This window comes from Empidonax traillii, unplaced genomic scaffold (assembly GCF_003031625.1).
Source record: "Empidonax traillii isolate 1590-97213 ecotype Southwest subspecies unplaced genomic scaffold, ASM303162v1 scaffold125:size1524877, whole genome shotgun sequence".
NCBI classification, from domain to species: domain Eukaryota; kingdom Metazoa; phylum Chordata; class Aves; order Passeriformes; family Tyrannidae; genus Empidonax; species Empidonax traillii.
Genome location: NW_020955318.1, coordinates 1,292,719 through 1,307,449, shown reverse-complemented (window position 1 = coordinate 1,307,449; position 14,731 = coordinate 1,292,719).

Below are 14,731 nucleotides of genomic sequence, written 5' to 3'. Positions count from 1 at the left end.
GCCTGTATGTGGAAGAATTTCTTTTAAAGCACCGGTCGAATGAAATAGTTGCAAATTTTCCAGATCATTATTTACATGTCTGTTTTCTTAGCTGCAAATGGGACAATCAGCCACGCTTTCTCTGAGGAATACAGTGTTCTCACAGACCAGACCTGGAAGAGTTTTTGTTTTGTTTTTCAAGCAAGACACAGGAGGTTTCAGTAAAAAAAGAATGATTGAAAAGGAAAAAGAGCTCTGACCTTCAAGAGAGATTCATATATATATATATCTATATATATATATATATATAAAGTGTCTGCACACACATATCATCAGGGCATGTTTCACTTGCTGAAAACTGAAAATTAAAAAGTGTAGAGAGAAGAGTTGATGCTTTGAGGCAGCAGTTCTGTTGACAAGTCATGGGAAAATAATTAAGATATTGAAGGTCCCCCCTTCCTCCAGCTCAGAAAGTAAATAATGGGCCATGGTACTGAGATTTTCATTATTTGATCAAGAACTATGCAAAGAGTACTTTTTGTTCTTACTAAAGTTGTAGGTACCTCTTTTGCTCTTTTTATGTATAGGTAGGTATTGCGATGTGTTACAAAGGAGCTTGACTCTTACATACTAAGTTGTTGTTGAGTTGCTGGGGTTAGATGTTGTGCTTTTGATATCCACTTCAAATGGATTCCGATTATTTTTGAGTCTGTTTTGAGTTGCAGAATTTGATAAATTTGATTACATCAAATTCCTTAACACAAATTTATGGATATTTCAAGAGTTCTTTCAACTTTGCTTTTATCACCTAATAAAAGAAAAGCAGTGTACATCTGTATTAAAACTGGGACAGGTTTAGATGGTAAACCCTGAAATATTGCAGAAAGTCAAGTGTAGCCGTTGAGGAGAAGTAGACAATTGTCACGACACAGTCGTGGTGTTAGGTACCAAATGGCAAGTAGAGCTAAATAGTCACAAAAAGCTATTTGGACGTGCATATGACAAATCTTGCTTGCAGTTAGCTACACGTGCAAGGTGTATTTTACTACAAATGTCACATGTAGCAAAATTGAAGCCCCTGGTGAAATATTAATCCCACGGGAGTTTGTCAGTGGTGGTGGTGGTGTTATTGCAACCCCTGTGTTGCAATCCAGGAGTTTAGATTGTGTACATACAGGTCAGAGTTAAGTGTTAGCAGTTAGGCTGACTCCATTTTCCTCTCCAAAGCCAATGTTCTCTACTCTAGTAATTAACTAACTTGGGGAGGTCTGCCAGAAACATGATTTCACATCTGTATTTCAGAAGGCAGTTGCTGAAGCTGCAATATATTTCTTGACGCCAGCAGTTAATAGTTCAGTCTTTGTTTATTGTTACCTATTACATCAGAAGTTCTACCAAAGTATACTTAAAGTATGTTAAGATAAGCAGCTCTTCACAATAAACTGGCAATCCTTAAGGCTAAAATAATAAGTTACAAGAGGTGAAGGATAATAATGTAAGATCCAGGGGGCTACTGTTCGACAACCCGGAGAATCAACCAATTCTCAGAGAGAAATAGAGAATGGTTAGTTAAGCAAAGCAGCCACGTAGTTCTGCTACATCCACAAGGATTGGGGGGGGGGGAGGGGGAAGGGGGAAAGGCAAAAAGAGATGCTGTATCAAAAACTGTTTTTCATAAAATGAAATAAGATCACTGAAGTTTATTGTTTCTGCAACCAGTGCTGGGTGGTCAGGATGGGGACGAGGAAATAATAAATCACCATTATAGAGCTAAAATGCTCTGTATACGTGGCTTATACAAATTTCATAGCAGTCCAGTCTTCTGAACAACACAGGTCATGTGTAAGCAGTACAAGTGATGCCCATTTTTCTCTTTCTCCCTTGGTTTAGCCCAGAGTCATCTTCAGCAAATGAATTAGAGACAACAGAGAATTTCAGAGAAAATCATTTTGTGTTATTTACAAAATAGGTGCCCAGTTATCTGAAATTAATGCAGTTTGCAGCAAGTAAACCAATTGGCATGTTACAGCAAGCGACAAGGGAGAGAATTTGTTACATGCAACGTATCAAAGCCCTATGGGAAGACAGGAGGATTAGATATGTGAAGATAAGCTTAAAAAAATAAATCAATGTTGAATAGTTCTGATTAGTTAACAGCTACAAGGTTATGAAGGAGGCAATTCAAACCAGTTATGAAAGATTTGAAACCGCTGAAAAGTTTGTTCATTTAAGAATTGCACAGTATGGTAGTAGCAGGAGAGCCCCGAATGTAGGGGGCATCCTTATTTGAGTGGATGCGACCACTGACTGCATGGTGCTGCTTCCCAGTCCATGCAGTCGTGAGCATTACATCCCAATAAATAGGCACGAGGACGGATTCAAAGTTCTGTATTAATATCTTGCAATAGCAATTTTATTCAGTTATAAAGGGGACAATATATGGTCATTAGTCCTGGTGTACTGATTACCTATTATAAGTATACCCTTCATTGATATAGCTCCCATTTGAGCTACTGGGAAAGATTAAATGGTCTTTAAAAACCACGTGTGAAACATGGATTATCTGTGAAAAGAACTGATTTATAGCAGATAGTTGTCTATGTAAGCTGTCCCCATTGACTAATGGACTATGACATTGAACACTGGCTGTTGACCCTTATCCTGCATGAAAGACAGCACAAAGGTACAAAACAAGTTGAATAAGCTTTGCCTGGAGAATTCCACCCACATACCCTCTCCATCTTTCCATAAATGAGCTGCAGTAGAAGACTGGGATGTGGGAAGAGAACAAAAGTAAAAGAAAAGTCTGGAATTTTTTTAGAAAAAGCCTAGGGGTAAGGAAACTAAAGAATATCAAGGGGAACCCAAGCATAGAGCAATTTCCTATGCTATCTTCTAAGATGTAGGTGGCAGGAGCAATTCCTGAATAATCAACAGAACATTGTAAATGAAGAAAAAAGAAGAAATGTGTCACAGCTTCAATGTTTACCTAAATACCTAATTCCTATGCCAAAAGACCAAAATATTGTTTGGAATAAGAAAAGTAACGGTGAGTCTATTGCTAAATAGAAGGTGTCTGAGCAGCCACATACAGATAAGTGAGCATGAAAATTAGGCAAGATCAGGAGTAATGAGTAACTAAAATGGAAAGGAGAAGATCACTTGCATAATTGCAGTATATGCTTATGTTACAGTTACAGTAAACATTAAATATGTATTTAAAAAAAAAAAAAAAAAAAAGGTAAAAACCCAACCACCTGCAGCAGATTAGATATTCTGAAGCACTGTTGTTTCAAATGAAAATTGCACCAGAAATGCTGTGTGCCCATTGACTTAAGGTACTTGGGTTGTTTGGCAAGTGCTATCAGATACCCATCCACCTTTGGGCATCTTAATAATCCCTTAGAAGAAAACTGGCTGCAACAGGTTTGTTTATAACTGTGCTCAGTGATCTTTCTGCTAACGTACTCCTTGACCTTAATTCCCTCCCCAGTTTGCATTTTCTGATTCCTGTTGTTTCTTCCGTTTGTCCCCAGTGACCTCTCATTAATCACTTTTCAACCTCCTAGATAGCTCCTAATACTCAACATTGCTATTTGCTCTTATCAGTTCTGCCAGGTGAGCAGAAAAATGCACAAGTCCATTAGCAGAACCCAGAGCCCTTTTATGACAGTCTGCCAAAGCCGAGATACCTGCTTGGCATTTTCTGTCTGTTCGTTACGGCACAGCCTGAGTAATGGATTTACACAGCAAGTAATTGTGCAAGTTAGAAGCAAATCTCCCTGCCTAGATATATATTAATGAACTAATCAAGGTCAGGTTCTGCTGCCTGGCTGCAAAGAGTTGAATTCTTCCTGGATATTCACTTAACTCATCTGCTGCTTGTTGGAATTAGTCCTGGTCCATAAACCTCCCCTAATGGTGCCTGGCCATTTTTTGCCTAGGAGAATTCTTCTCAAATGGATGAGCTCCAGTTGTGCATGGACAGCTCTTCTGATTTCATATTTGAGTCAACTACAGCATGCTAGTCCTAGGAAAGAAGTTGACCAGTGCAGTCCTGTTGGTTACAATACCAAGAGGGGAAACCCAGATACACTTGCTCTAATGTAGAAAATTCTAAACTATTTTTTGTTACACAAATATGAAAATTTTTGGAAGATCAGGCAGCCTGATCAGGAGAAGGAAGTAGATGAAGCTGCCTGCAGTCAGATAAAGGTGATGGAGTACCACATTCTGGAGGCCATCTCTTATCCACATGGATGACAAGAAGGTGATCAGAAGTAGTCAGCATGGATTCACTAAAGGTAAATCATGCTTGACCAACCTGATTGCCTTCTATGATGAAATAACTACCTGGATGGATGAGGGGAGAGCAGTGGATGTCACCTACCTTGACTTTAGCAAGGCTTTCAACACTGTCTCTCACAATATCCACATAGGCAAACTCAGGAAATGTGGGTTGGATGAGTAAACAGTGGGATGGGTTGAGAACTGGCTGAATGGTGATCCCAGAGGAACATAATCAGTGGCACAGGGTCTGGTTGGAGGCCTGTCACTAGTGCTGTTCCTCAAGGTTCAATACTAGGCCCAGTATTGTTTCACACAAAGCTTGGAGGAGTGGCCAATATCCCACAGTGCTGTGCAGTCCTTCAGAAGGACCTCAACAGGTTGGAGAGATGGGCAGAGAAGAACTGACTGAAATTCAACAAAGGCAAATGCAGGGTCCTGCACCTGGGAAAGAGTAACCCCATGCACCAGGACAGACTAGGGGCTGACGTGATGGAAAGCAGCTCTGTGGAGAAGGGCCTGGAGATCTTACTGGAAAACAAGATGTCCATAATCCAGCTGTGTGCCCTTGTGGCTAATAAGGCCAATGGTATCCTGGGGTGCATTAGGAAGAGCATTGCCAGCAGGTTGAGGGAGGTGATCCTGCCTCTCTACTCAGCCCTAGTGAGGTTCACCTGGAGTGCTGTGTCCAGTTCTGGGCTCCTCAGTACAACAGGGACATGGAGAGCCTGGAGCAGGTCCATCAGAGGGCAACAAAGATGATTAAGGGACTGGAGCATCTCTCCTATGAGGAAAAGCTGAGGGAGCTGGGCCTGTTCAGCCTCATGAAGAGATAACTCAGAAAGGACTTCATCAATGTCTATGGATACCTGAAGGGAAGGTGTCAAGAGGATGGAGCCAGGCTCTTCTCGGTGGTGCCAAGCAATAGGATGAGAGGCAATGGGCAGAAACTGATGCACAGGAATTGACTGTGCACTGGAACAGACCAGAGAGGTTGCAGACTCTCCCTCACTGGAGATATTCAAGAACCATCTGGATGCAATCATGTGCTGTGTACTCTGGGATGACTCTGCTTGGAGGAGGGAGGTTGGACCACATGACACACTCTGGTCCCTTCCAACCTTACCCAATTCTGTGATTTTGTGATGAGAAATTTTCCCCCTAGATCTTTTTAAGGCTTTACTGATCAGCTGTGTCTGATCCCAAGCAATAAGTTATACATAAAATCACCATCAGCCTTCAGAAGCACCAATAAGCTAATGTTTAATAGTTAATTTACTGACCTGAAAAGCTGCCACAAATTAAAGACATTAATCCAAATATTTCATAGCCTAGAGTAATTCTGGCCACATTATTTGGATTCCCAATTTGGACTAACAGAGTTAAAAGTGGTTATCTGCACTGATTAAAAGCATGTCCTTACAGAGCCCGAAATCCACCACAGGAGTAACAGCCATGCAGAGATAACCCTGGCAAGTGCAGGTGCGAGCTCAGCGGCTCTTGGGGCCAGAGGCTTTCTGGCAGCCTTGCTGCTGCCCAGCCAGTTTTTCTGGCTCTCCTAGGGCAAATTCTTCTGTCCCACGTGGCACTGCATTAGTGTGCTCTGCAAACATACCCTCTGTGCCTTTCCAATGTTAAAAGGAGATAAAAAGCTTAATTTTCATATCTTGAATAATATCCGGTGAGAATACCAGGATATCCTTGGCACTTGCATACTACCAGCCTTGCACGGGTTTGTGTGGAGGAATAGTGTGACACACTGTTGGTGATATCAGGGATAAAAACTACTTTGTTCAGCATTTTGAGTAATAGAACATCCGTGCATCTTAAAATACCTATGGACTTTTCCAAGAAAGCTTGGACATGATAACTCAGCAAGAGAGAGAAAACAAAAACAAAGAAAAAAAAAGAATCAGAAAGAATAAGAATCCAGTAAAAGGATTTTCTTTGAAACATTTAAATGGTTGCACTAGTGTTTAACAACTACTTGCCTAGGATAAAGAAGTTCAGCTTAAAATATGTGGCTTTTGAAGATACACAGTATCAGTGCTACTTAACTAAAGAATAATTCATCTGAAATATCTCAGATATTTGTCTTGCCCTTGATCTCCTTGACACATGTTGTGGTTTAACCCCAGTGGGCAACTAAGGCCCACACGGCCTTACACATTCCCCCCAGGATGAGGAAAGGAACTGGAAGAATAAAAGTGAGAAAACTCATGTGCTGAGATAAAGACAGTCAACAGGTAAAGCAAAATCTGTGCACACAGGCAAAGCAAAACAAGGAATTCATTCACCACTTCCCATGGGCAGGGAGGTGTTCAGCCATCTCCAGGAAAGCAGGGCTCATCACACATAAAGGCGATGTGGGGAAAAAAACATCATCACTCCAAGCATCTCCCCTTCCTTCTTGCCCCAGCTGTATATTCTGAGTATGATGTCACATGGTGTGGGATACCCCTTGGGTCAGCTGTGGTCAGCTGTCCTGCTGTGTCCCTTCCTAAGTCCCTATGCACCCTTAACCTCCTTGCTGGTGGGGTGGGGTGTGGAGCAGAAAAGGCCTTGACACTGCATAGGCACTGCTCTGCAATAATACAAACATCTCCCTGTTATGCAAAAATCCAGAACATGTGCCCGTACCAGCTACAAGGAAGAAATGAACTTTACCCCAGCCAAGACCAGCACAACACACAGAACCATTATTCAGTGTCTGGTGCTTAAAATTGAGGCTAGCTGTAAAAGAAAGCTAATTTTTTTTTTTTTTGGCTATGAATGAATTAAAGCAATGGAAAAACAAAAGGGACAAGGACACACAAAAAAACCCAAACATAACAGTCGCTGGAGTCCTGAGAGTCTTCAAAGTATTTTACATTCTCCATCACTTCTCTATCCAGAAAGAAAAGAGCAGTTCTCTGGGTCTTTAGTGCATTTCTCTGATAAATACAGTGACTTTGTTTACAACAGCACAGAATATTCACCTGGAAGCCTCTGTGTACCACGAGTCAAGACAAAGTAGTTCAAAAAGGATTCATTGGTGTAGTTCTTTGCATGGGCTATACCAGATGCTATTAGGAAGTTAACCTCCACTCCACAGTGCAGAGATAACTTTTCCTTGTCAGCCAACAATAATGGGTGAAGTCCAGACTGCAATAGTGCTTGACCCAACTTGAGGTCATAAGCAGCGTTAGATCGGCTGATGTTGAGTGGCAATGCCACAGGGAGCATCACAGAGTTTGTACATCCATAACTGGCCCAGGACATGGCTGACTGTGATCTGGTGCTTATACCCAGTACCTTTTCTGTATTTTTAGCCTTGCCATAGTCTCTGTGCCACTGCCCCAGCATATATCTCAACCACTGAAGGGCAGTCCATGCTAATGTACATTTATAAGCACAGGGGAAGCAAATGCATGAGGTGCATAATCTACATCACAACAGAAATTGATTTACCTCCGTTAGATTCAGAACATAGAATCACTCTCTTAGTGTCCTCCTTCAATACTTCTGCTTGCCAGAAGCACATGTAACAGCATGTCCTCAGAATTTGTGTCCCACCAATTAAAAAGTAATGAATTAGACTGTTTCCTTGGATGTTTGACTTCCAGATGAAATATTGCATACAACATGAAGGACAATTTCTGATAGAAATGGGTTATTGTTGCAGAAAGACTGGACTTTGTACCATCACACAAATAAAACAGTTCTCCAGAGCAATTCCCTTCACTGTAGAGAGACATTTCATATGATTGTCCTTGTGTTTTGTGATAGAAAATTGAATTACTCTGCTAGACCCGATGGTAAACCTGAGCCTTTACAGGTGTATTTTTCCTATTCAAAGACCATGGGAGAAAGGCCCAGAGGCCTAGGCAGGTGTGAGTATTCAGGAGCTAAAGTACAAATTTGGGAGGTGAATGTCCAATTTCATTAACGATTAGTATTTCTAACACTTTTATTCACACAAAGGTAACACTCAGGTAATCAATTTTTACAAATTCAAAATAATTCAGTTCTCAGTCCAAGTCTTTTTCTGCTTTACAGCATAAATTTGGACACCTAAATTTGTTAGCATCTGCAATTATAAGTCCTCACATCCATTTGAAATAGCATATGTTCATATTTTTCTAATTTGCTCCAGCACTCTTGAAGACTCAGAGAAATAGTACCAAGGAACTCAAAACTCAGAGGCATTTGTGGTACATCTTTCTGACTATCTATGATTACAGCCTCTTGTTACTGTAAATGCCAAAAAAGTGTCAGTGTGAAGGTGTCCCAGTATCTAGTATGTCTGAGAACCTGCTACTCTATTGCTACCTTTTTTTCATATATATAAATAAAATATGTATACCTAACACACTGATAGAGTTATGTGATTATACTACTGTCTTCATATAAAAAGGCATATTTTTTATTGTTAAAAACAGCTTTGTGACCAGGGAATCTACTCATGATGAAGCAGAGCTCAAGAGCCTCTTAGTCCAAGGAGGTTCACGTCTTCATCTCTCGCTCCAGACAAAACAGCCATGCCCCTACAAATTATTGATATATCAGAGGGAAATGTGAAAGTCATGTCAACATCACCTGTGTTTGTGCCACAGGGATATAAATGGGAGCTTGGCTTCAGAGTGTGTCTGCTCCATAAACATTATCAGGAGTTGTTTTACCCTCCATTGCTATCCTAACCCAGAGCCAGCATTTTGAGCCCTGCTGGTGTTCATTAGTTTTCTCGGTTTCTGCATGGTCCTGTGGAAACCAATACAGGGCTAAGATCTGTCCATTTAGGGGCGGTGGATTTTGGGGTTTTCTTTACTGATGACATCTGATCTGGGACACATGCACCTAATGCTCTTCCCAAAGGACTTTTTGTTTCTGTAATCCAGAATATTGCATACATTTTTAGTGAAAAATCTTTCAGGAAAAACCTAACATGGTATGCCACATTTTGTAGTGATCTTTAGACTCATTTTATGCCATCTTCCACATGACACAGTGTGCAAGCTTTCTTCAGAAAGACAAGCATTCTACCCTGTATTTAGTAGCACCCAAAGCACAAAAATCTGATCCATGTCCCTAAAGCATTATAGTGATCATAAATAATAAGTATGTATAGATATCTATTGCCATACTCCTTTTTTTTGCTCTCCTACGGAAGCAACAAATTCTTAACTAGTGTTTTCCCGTTGTGCCCACTACACAGCTAGCAGAGCTAGTTCTGCCTGTGCTTAAAACTTCCATGGAAATTAGCTCATGACCAGGAAAGAGAAAAATAACACTCCAGCAACAACAAAAAAAAATCAACAAAAAGATCCTCATCCTTCAGAGCATCACTGAAATGCCCAAGGAAAAAAAAAAATCGTTCCTTTCTCACATATCTCTTCTGGTTCAAGAAAATACTCTGAATAGAAACCTCATTTCTTCCTGCTACAATACAGTGGGATCAGACCAAGTTAACAGGCACCAAAATAAAAACGACTTAAACACTTACCTCACATTAAATGGCCACAGTCTTAGACAGTGTGTCTCCAAGAACATCCTTGCCTACCATGAGCTAACCTTCAGACTCAAAAATACAGAACTGTTTCTGACTCATACCAGTAAGTGAGAAGCTGACTGCCCATTGCAAAGGGTTTTTTCTTCAGTCACTTTTCAGCTGTTTTCAATCATTTGATTTTACTTTTAATCCTCACCAACTGTGCCCCAGGAGCCCTGACTTAGCTCTTTGCGATACTTTATCTCTCTAGGGCAATTTTCTCATCCTTTTTAAGCTGAAAAACTGCTTGAAGCTTTTAGTGAAAAAAGAAGTTTTCCGGCCCACCTTGAATGGTATTCACTTGTAATCCAATAGATATTAAGTAACATTTTGAGGGCTATTTAGGTATTTTTCATTTCTACTTTATTTTCTTATTTGTATGTGTAAAAATACATGTGGTTACTTAAAAATAAACAACAATTTTGACTGCTTTGACATCTTACACAGCACCAGTTATCTTACTAGTCATTTGCAGACCCAAGATTAAGAACTGCCTATCATATAATGTGCACATTCAGGTATAGGCACACTTCGAAAATTGTGCCCTACAGAGGCCAATATTGATGTGTGCTCCTGAGCTGAGTGAGGTACTTGGCCCAGGTGAGGCAATTTTAAATTCCTCTGGGATTTGCATTTAGGAGAATTTCCAGGACATATCAATAGGTAGTGTTGAAATGGCTCTTTCTACGTATCAGGTGCAAAATCCCTTCTCAGCACTGTGATATTCTCCATTAACAATATTTTGCTTCATTGAAGATGCTGAATGTATGTATGCTGTAGGAATTCTGCCATCCAGTCTCCCTTGTCAGTTTTTAAAAGGTTGCTAAACCTTTCAAATGCTGAATTTGATAAGAAAGCACTGAGTATCGTAAAATTCATCTATCTGACATTTTGGCTTAAATCTATGATGGAACAAATGAGGGAAGAACCCTTGCTGATCTACCTCTCCATGCTGCCCTGTGCCTGAGCCAGCCCCAAGCCCTGAGTCCTGATGTTGGAGGCCCCAAGAACCAGGGTGTCCTTGAGATACAGCTCCACCATGTTGATGGGGCAAGTGTGGGAGTGCCTCAGGAGAACATACCTGGCTGTTGCATCCTGCCACAGTTCCTGGGTCTTCACTGCCCTCCAAATGCCCTAACACACCCAGGGGTTGCGTCTTGCCTTTGTGGATCCTAGAGCTGATATGGATATCAGGATATATCCATATCCATCATAGCACAGCTCACTGCAACAGTGGAAGGCCACTTAAGAATCAGAATTTCCAAATTTGCCAAGAACCAGACTTCTCATTCTCCAGAGGAGTTAACGGTGACCTTGAATGATCCACAAACCTCTCTGACTCTTTTTCAGTTACTGGTTTCAACAGTGTTGTTTTCCTTCCTGTAATATCTCAGCTTTATAGCCACCGGTATCTGACTGCTGTCTCACTTAGGTCAATCTTCCAGCTGCAGACATACATCCCAAATGTACCCACATGAAGTACTTGCACTCAAGGCAGCAGCACCCCTCCACGTGTGCACACCCGAGGACAGGTGGCCTGGCTGCTGTCCTGCTGAGGCTGAGAAGCCTCCTCTACCCCTGCCCAAGATGAACTGCTGGGATGGGGTGCCCCTGAGCACTGAGTTTCTTGCTTTGAGCAACTTCAGTGAATGCTTTGAGCCCATCTTATTGAGGGCTTTGTTGAGATTGTGAATGCACGGGTGGTGGTCTCCTACCTGACGGGGAGGTGTGGACAGGAGGTGCTCCATCATATCCATGACCATGAGGTACCCAGAGAAGGACCACCAGCTCTGCGCATCTGGGCTTAGGATGCCTTGCTAGGCTCACCAGGCATTTTGTTTTATTCCAAAGGAAGTAAAAGGTAATCCTTTCCATGTGATTCAAGGTAGTGTTGAAATTGCTGCTGATGAATACCAACTAATCTCTGCCTGCTGAGATGTACATGAAGTCATTTAACCACCAGGTCCAACCAACCAGTCAGCCCCAGTATCAGTTCCAACTCATCCCACCCCTGGAAGTTCCGGCCTATTTTGGATCTCTGTTCTTCCAGCCCCAACATCCCAGGCTTGCAATGTGAGGGAGGGAGGGAGGGGGCAAAACAAAATGTCATTCCCTGGCTCTACTTTTCCCAAGCTGGGTGAACATCAGCTGGGGGGTTCCTTGTTTCAGCAGCATTGGCATGTTTGAGGGGAGGGAAGAAGGGCTGTCACAGGTACAAAGGTTTGTCCCACCTGAGACATGATGAGTTTCTTGGGATTTTTCCTGCTCCTTTCTTCTTTCATCTTTCCATACAGAGGTGTCAGCTCTGAGGGCAGTGAGGACATTCCCCGCCTGGCCAAAGGCAGCAACCAGGCTCAGCAGATTTCCCCAGGACATAACTCTGACCAGTTTCTTTCCACTTCCAGCGTAAGAGCCCACAATCTGAGCCATGGTACTGCCAGTTTCTTCCAAAATGCTCCTTATGTCACACCTGTCCTCAAGCACAGACCAAAGGATGCTCTGCACCTAGTGGGAGGGAGCAGCCATATGCTTCCCACTCCACTGGGGAGTATTTCTGACTGTTCTAGCACAGCCTTTGAGGAAGACAGAGAAGTTGCACTGATAGGTATCTTTAGGAATATATTTTCAGGTAATATAACAACTGGAAGCAAGAAGCAAGAGTTAATACTGTATGTTTGTACTACACAGCAACAGCAGAGCCAGCCTTCAGTTGGCAACCCTTTGAGACCCAGTGCCTGAGGCCATTGCATTAGTCAGCACACACGTGCACCAATTTTCCTAATGTCAATTCTGGCCACATATTGCCTCACCAGGGGCAGCATTTGGTCCATAAATTGTTTGCGTGTCCTGTAATTTATGCATTTTGCATTGTGTAAAAAACCCAAGTCTACCACCTGTGGTGTTGGTTGCAAAATACCTGCTCCTGTAATTACGCTGATTGTTTATGCCGTGGTAATGTGTCCTTAGACACTGAGCCATGTAAAAATATTGATACACCCCAAAAGTGTAAATGGCAATTAGGGAATTTCGTCAGGTGCTGAGTAAGACACAGTGTTTGTGACACTTTAATTCTAGCTTTGGTCTGCCTCTCTGTCTTGCTGAAACACTTGGATCCCAATTTTTAGGGTAAATCTGCTTAGGAACTGCTCCATGAAAATCAGTGTGATTACTATCCAACATGCAAAGTGAACACTCAATTCTCTCATAGGGATCATGTGTTTTCTTTGTAGTAGAATTGTCAAAAAGATAGTAAGATCTACGGATTGCTTGCTGTAAAAATACCAGGAGTGGGTTTACACATACAGTCTCATGCCTCTGGCATACGGTAGCACCATGAGTGCCCATTAGATAGCAAAAAAACATCCAAATGCAGTAAAGTGTTTGCATGGAAGCACAGCCCATCGAGATTATGCAACTGAAACATGGCCTGGCATTCCCTGGTATGTGTGTGGTATCCTCCCTTACGCAGCTCTTGAAATAGTGGAATTTTGCTCTGCACTGCTTACTATTTTTAACAGACCTGATCAGATCCTGTGCTATTGTGTGTTGGTTCAGCTGCTGCCAATGGTACCACACCAGCCTGCACCCCCAAATAATTTGCTATAAATCAGAGAAAAGTCTTTCTCAATGTCCCAGACAGCAAATGTCCTAAGGACCTGGCTGGGTGCCCACCACTGCATGGTGAGATACAGAAAGAGACAGTGATGCATTTAATCAGCATTTCTGACTAACAAGAACACTTCAGTGGTAGCCCTGGTGCAGTTCAATGCACTTTAATCAAGAGTTTGAAACTGGGGACACAAATGTGGCCCAGCAGTGGGTAAAAAGCACAGGAGCACCAGAAGGGGCTGTGGACAACATGGTTAAGTTTGCAAGCAGAGGGGAAGAACAGTGTGGAGAACAGAGTGGAGAACAGTGCCATGAGCAACTATGCAATCAGCTGGAGCATTGTTTGAAAATTTTGAAGGCTTCTGATGAGTTCAGTGCTCTATGACTTGTCTGCTAGTGGTTAAATAGTGACAAACATTGCTGAACTTTGCCCCAGGTAGCTTCGCAAAGGGTTTGGAAATGGAAAGGTGGGTGACACAACCTGTGCGTGTTTCCTGGGCGTGCTTTGATTCCCAATGGACAGTCATTCATGGAGGGTGATAAATTACACTATTTTTGCATGGGTGTAAGAAGCTGTAAGTTTTAAATCATGGGCCTAAGGTGTTTACTGCTTACTGCATTTTCAAAAGAAGACAGTTTGCACCATAGTGCATAAATATTGGGGTCATAAGAAATACTTCTGCTACCTTCATTTCACTAAAGCATGGTATAATTGGGAATGAGAGCTGGTTTGGGGGCTGGCTCCTCAGCAACCATTGAGCTCATAGTTAGGGTGTCATTTTTAACAATACCATTTTTAATAATCTTTAAAACATTTAAGGAGTACTTTTAATTTCTCTCTGTCTGCCTAATTTTAAGCTCCATAGGTCATGTGTGACTAAAAAAAAGAGTAAGATAGATATTTTTTTCCCAGTTATAAGCCAGACATTGCAGGCTATAAGGAGCATTTTGGAAACACTCTGTTTGCCAGAGAAAACAGGGAGAACCCAAGTTTAGTGCAGTGATAGAGATCGTTTGTTATAACTCATCATGCACCCTGTTGCCATAATAGCACTGGCTTGGTTCTCCCATGCTTGCGTTCACTGAGGACAGTCTGCAGCAATCTGGCAGAAAATATCTTGACACACACAACTGCACTGAGCAATTCTGATTATTTTTCTTCATATGAAATTCTCTCATTCATATGAAATTATTGGACACACAGGTGCTTTTCTTTAGTGCTTGATGATAAACCTCATTTCTTATACATTGCATTAACTTAGGCTAGAACTTACCTGCATACTTATTTTTCTGTAAGCTTCCATGAGATGTATATAAGCATATTATGAA